The sequence below is a fragment of the Lupinus angustifolius genome, chromosome LG05 (assembly GCF_001865875.1).
Source record: "Lupinus angustifolius cultivar Tanjil chromosome LG05, LupAngTanjil_v1.0, whole genome shotgun sequence".
Lineage (NCBI taxonomy): Eukaryota > Viridiplantae > Streptophyta > Magnoliopsida > Fabales > Fabaceae > Lupinus > Lupinus angustifolius.
The window spans coordinates 21931081-21937231 of NC_032013.1; the positions used below are offsets into that span (position 1 = coordinate 21931081).

A 6151-nucleotide genomic window follows, 5' to 3' on the forward strand; every position below is an offset into this window, starting at 1 on the left:
CTTCTTGTGCTTTAATTTTATACTATGTACTTGTATGAAGAAACAAAAGTGAGTTTCTTAGTCATATATCCCGAAAATGGGAGCATACCTACTATCCTATAGAGGTGTGTTACTATTTCTAATGATTAAAAAAATGATATTTAAGTTAAAAATTTAATAATTAAATATTTTTGGCCTAATTACAAACAATGATATATAGAGTAATACATTTTTTAGGACTGAAGAAGTCAACCCAAAAATAGTCTTTTCGTATGTGAGAATAAGTCTTTAATATAAAGTTTACAAGTTTAAATCATGAAAACAATTTTTTCATTTATGAGGTGAGGATAAAGTTGTATACTTTACTATCTTAAGACCTCACTAATACTACGATCTTGCATTTCAAATGTGGTTAATTTTATATTGACATGTTATATCCTCCCAATTTTCTAAGAAAATGTGGAGGATATTAATTCTAAAATAATTCACCTATATGATAAGATATTGAATTAAATTTTGTTTAAAAAATTAATATATAAAAAATGAAACAAAATATTGAGAGAATCTCTATATGTTATTATGCATGCTATAAGCAAATCATGAGTTGTGGGTTAAGTAGGTTGTAAAATAATCAATGCATCATGAACTCTACCTATAGTGTAGAAGTTATACATTAGTCCCCACTCAATGAGCAAGGAGATGCCAAATGTATAAGCTTATATATATATATAGAGTAAAATAATAATTTGGTTATTAAGATTGACACAATCAATTAATTTGATACCTGAAATTATAAAAACAAATACTAGTTCTATAGTGTTGCTATATGCATTATAGTGAAGTTATTCGAGACAAAAAAAATAGGATATGATGATATTGTGAGCATATCTTCTATTCCAAAGTTTGTACCACTACCATTTATTTCTCATTGATTGGAAAAGTAAAATATGAATTAAATATATTAATTTTTATTTTTTGACTAATGAAAAATATATAATACATAAAATGATATAAATATTGGAAAAACATTGATCAAAAAAGTAAAATATGAATTAAATATATATTAATTTTTTTATTGTTTGACTAATGAAAAATATATAATACATGAAGAATTAAATATATATTAATTTTTTTATTGTTTGACTATATAAATATTGGGAAATAAGATGTGCTGGGATATTGTGACTTCATTAGGCACCAAAGTAACTTAAGTTGATGAAACAAGAGGGAATTAAATCAATTAATGCAGGGCATGCATGAGTGTACGACCCAATCTTTAACTTTCACCTTTTGCCACTTGGTGTGAAGTTCACCTTGCTATATGCCATTTATAAAAGTACAATTATTTTAATTCCTACTTTAACTCTTTAAGTGATTATTCTTTAAACATAAAAATTCCAACTTGCAGATTTTGTGCAGTGGGTATACACATAGGAATTTAGATTTTTGCATAATAAATATTCTCTGCTTTTAAAAAATGAGAAAAAAATTCTATACACCGACAATGTAAGAGTTTCATATATTGTCAGTATTCATTTTAATCATCATTGCTCTTCAAACAAAATAATACAAATGAATGATGGATGATGTAGTGACTATATATAAATCTTTATACTAACAATGCATAAATATTATAATCTTACAAATTATATCAAACTACATGTAATGAGAAATGGACATGGGTTTGAGAATTTGAATAGTTCACTAATCGTAATATTCCTTGATGGGTCATCTCTAAGGCCTTTGCTTTTAAAGCCTCCATATATATATCCAAGTGACTGGTTGCTGTGCAGTTTCTACTTTGATTCAAATTATGTGACTAGTAAATTCCAAATAAGAAATAGATCCAACTTAAGTATCATCTAATTTTTGTTCCCCAACTATATTGTATACTTCACTCCAATACCAAATGTTTAGATAAAAACTAAGAATCAGATAATGGAGAGGCAAACACATGATTTTACATGTGTTTTCAATGACAAAAATGTTATTCCATTGTATATAAAAAGATAAAAGTGTCTTACCACATTATTATTTCTTTTGTTTTTGTAGTACTTATCTCTCCGTTAATGAAGAGAATCCTTACTCAAAAACTATAGGTAGTAATATGCATAGTTTGATTAGTTTAAGGAGTCAACATAAGGTTTCCAAACATGGGTAATAATGCTGAAGCCATAGAACAAACTCTTGAAGTTCATTGTTTGCTTCAACATTATCCAACTTTGGGTAGGTTGTTTTATTGACAGCTTTGGAGTGTTGTTTTCCCATTTGATATAGGAGATTTAGACAAAACCACTGCTTTCATTATGGTTTATCTTATGTAACTTGGTATTCTGATGAGATCCATTCAGCTCAACTACACCTTTCTTTACTAAGGCTATAAGAAGCTTGACCAAAATATTGGCTACAATTTGGTCTCCTCTGCAATATCATAGTCACATGTATGGTCAAAATTATTTTGATTTTTTGTTAAGAATAGTGCATGATAAGTGATAGGCTCATATATTGGGCTGTCTTTTAAAATTAGTATAAGATAGAGCAATATTTATTGGTAGCTTAGGACCAAGAAAAACTAAGTTTTTTTGCTAGACAGAGTTATTCTAAATGGTCTATTTGAAGAATAGTTTTTATGGAACTCAATGACATTGTTTAAATCATGTAGACAGCCCTAGTGGCCTACTATGTGCTGAAACACATTTTTTTGCTGTTGTAAAGCTAGTTGAGCAAATTTTGTACCTGATGAGTGAAGGCATATGCCATGGCTCGTTTTCGATTAATCACTGCTTCTTCTCGCCGTTGCAGTCTTGAGAGTATCTCTGCCATTGTTTCATGGCCATTGCACCATTCCACCTGAGATATATTCAACAAGAAGCAATGCTATCTTGATATTGGAAAGATCAAGATAGTCTTAGATTGCAATAATCAAAAGAGAAAATGACTGCTAAAATGGTGAAAACACTTCAAAAACAGGTTAAAATCAAGCCATCATGCAGATGATAGTAACAATACCTCGAGTTCATTAATTTTGGCATAATGTTTTATCTCATTTTCCAAATTCTTTCGCTTAATCCTTGATTCTGTTATCATGCATAGCATGCGAGCTTTAATTAGTTCTTGTATTCTGCTCCATGTTAGATAAGATAAACCATAAAGAAAGCAAAGTGACCTTGTCTAAAGAATTAGTTCAAGGCCTTATCTATATGTTTACCTTAATATTCTATTCCTTAGGCCTACTCTAAAGTCAAGGCCTATTCTATTCTTTAAGGACTTAGCACAATTTATTAAATGCAACATGATATGCAGCATTAGATTCATAAATACTACTGTGATTGTGAGAGACACTTATTTGAATAAATTGCCTGCAGCAACACACAGATATTGTACCATAAATGAATGAAACACATTTCGAATCGGCATTGCAGCAATTTCATCAATCATCCTTGAGGGAATTGTCCGGTCTATCATTATGCCTTCACTGGGAACAACACTTGAATCATCATGAGTGCTTTGCTTCCAATTGGAGGATTCTGTATTAGTAAGTACCTATCCAAAGAGTGGTAAAAGAACATACAGCAGCAGTGAATGTCTTAAGTCATGTCATAACATAAAAGTCTTTAGCTTGTAATCAGATTATATATCAAATTAAAATTTGTGGATATTTTTTCGGAACATTTTATAACATTTACTTGAAAGATGTAGTTGTTAACATAAAGCAAATGACACAGAAGAAATAAATTGAACAAGATAAACAAGTAAACTTCACTATAATTCAACCCTTACTTAGACAACAATTCAGTACAGAAAGAGTATATATAAGTCCTTTCATCAAACTCTCATCATGTTTGAATAAAATGAAAGAACTGAAAAGAGAAACAGAATAAATAACCTTTTCTTGTTTGGATTTATCTTTCTCTGGTTTCTTCAGTTTGAACATTATCTTAAAACAATTCTTTGGACCCATTCCTACTTATGAAGATGGTAAAACGGGAGATAGCAAAAAACCTGCACAGTAATATTCCAAACAATTTATAAGCCCATTTTTGTAAAGGAGGATTCTGTGTAGAAAATATTTTTGTTATAACATTAGGTAGTATTCTACCTATCAAATTCATGGAACAAATAAGCACGAAAATCATAGACAATGTGAAACGTATTTGCTAAATCATGCTCCATTACAATCTTGATGTAAATCATCCATATTTTTAAACACGAGGTCACAAGTTCAAATTCTGTAAACATTCTCTCCACGTATAGAGATAAGATTGTATATATCTACTATCCTCAGATTCTGCTAATTCGCATCGTGGATTGCGCAACCCTTTTTTATAGAGTTCAGGCTATCATCATTTTGTACTGCTATAGAAAGGGAATTCCCTCACTTGGCATCCACTGTTGTTAAAAACTCAAATTTTGACTTCCACTTTAATGAACTTCTTATGCAATATAATACAAGTTATGACCTTGGGCTGATGTAAAGGGGTTGAGGTAGAGGACTATATATATTGATGCTATGTAAGCCTAATGTAACAAGGAGAAGAATAGTAAAACACTAATACTTATTCTTTAATAATATATAGTGGTAGCCGCTCAATTGGCCGAACCTCGTTACCAAATCTCTTGTTTTATTCTATTGTCTCTATACTTTTTACTATTTGATTGTTCGCTTGTTCCCAACAATTGGTATCAGATGACTCTTAACCTAGGTGCCAAATTCGAGGTGGGGAAGTTCGATGGAACTGGTAATTTCGGATTGTGTCAAAGGAGGGTTAAGGATGTGTTGGCCCAACAAGGTCTATCAAAGGCGCTGCGTGAGAATAAACTAGAGGGTATGGATCAACTGGATTGGGAAGAGTTAAAGGAGAAGGCTACGGAACCATACAACTCTGTCTATCAGATGAGGTAGGTGATGTATCATGTTATGGATTTGACCTCACCAACAGACGTATGAGAGACATTAGAGAAGTGATTCATGTCCAAGTCTCTAACAAATAAGTTGTATTTGAAACAGAGACTCTATGGGCTGAAGGTGCAGGAATGTGCTGATTTGCAACAACATCTCAACAATTTTAATCAAGTGATCAATGACTTGCAGAAACTTGATGTGAAGGTTGATGATGAGGACAAAGCAATAATATTACTGTGTTCTTTGCCAAATTCCTATGAACACTTGGTGACAACATTGACGTACGAGAAAGACTCAATCAAACTGGATGAGATCACATCTGCACTTCTGTCCCACACTCAAAGAAGACAGAATGTAGGTGAAGGGTCTCAGAGTGATGGTCTGTATGTGAAAGGGAGCCAAACCAGTAGAGTGCTACAAGTGCAAACAGACTGGGCATTATAAAAAGGATTGTCCCAATGAATGGAGTCCTAGCAAGCCGGTGGGGAAAGATGGGGTATCTACATCTGCAAATGTTGCACAGAAAGATGATTCTGGTTACAATAGTGAAGTTGATCTACTATCTGTATCATCAAATCATAGTACAGATGAGTGGATACTTGACACTGGTTGTTCCCACCACATGACGCCTAACAGGGAATGGTTCACCACATACAGGGCAGGCAATTTTGGTTTCGTGTATCTCGAAAATAATAAAGTATGTGAAATTATTGGTATGGGAGAACTCAGAATTGTGATGTATGATGGTGTAATGAAGACGTTATGTGAGGTTAGGCACATACCAGATTTGAAGAAGAATTTGGTTTCTTTGGGGACATTGCAGGCCAAAGGATTTAGCTATAGAGCTGATGGGGACAGTGATATTCTTCGAGTATGCAAAGGTGCTCTGACTGTGATGAAGGGTAAAAGACTGCATGTAACACTTACAAGTTGTTAGGGAGAACAATTGTAGGTAGAGTTGCTGGAGTGGCTAAAGATATCTCAGTAGATTCAGGCCATGGTGCTACAAAATTATGGCACATGCGTTTGGGACATATAAGTGTGTGTGGCATGATAAAACTATGCAAAAGAGGACTTTTGAGGGGAGTCAACAAATGCAAGATAGATTTGTGCAAGTATTGTGTGCTTGGAAAACAAACACGGGTTAGTTTCAAGGTTGGCCAACACAGAACTCGAGGCATTGTAGATTATGTCCACACTGATGTGGGGGCCCACTCAGGAACCATCCCTAGGAGGTTCTAGGTATTTTGTTACCTTCGTTGATGACTT

At 32.9% G+C, this 6151-nt stretch overlaps 1 pseudogene; it reads right to left on the bottom strand.

The window, feature by feature from the left end:
• LOC109347074 overlaps positions 2216-6151 on the bottom strand; it is a 7880-nt pseudogene continuing 3944 nt past the window's right edge.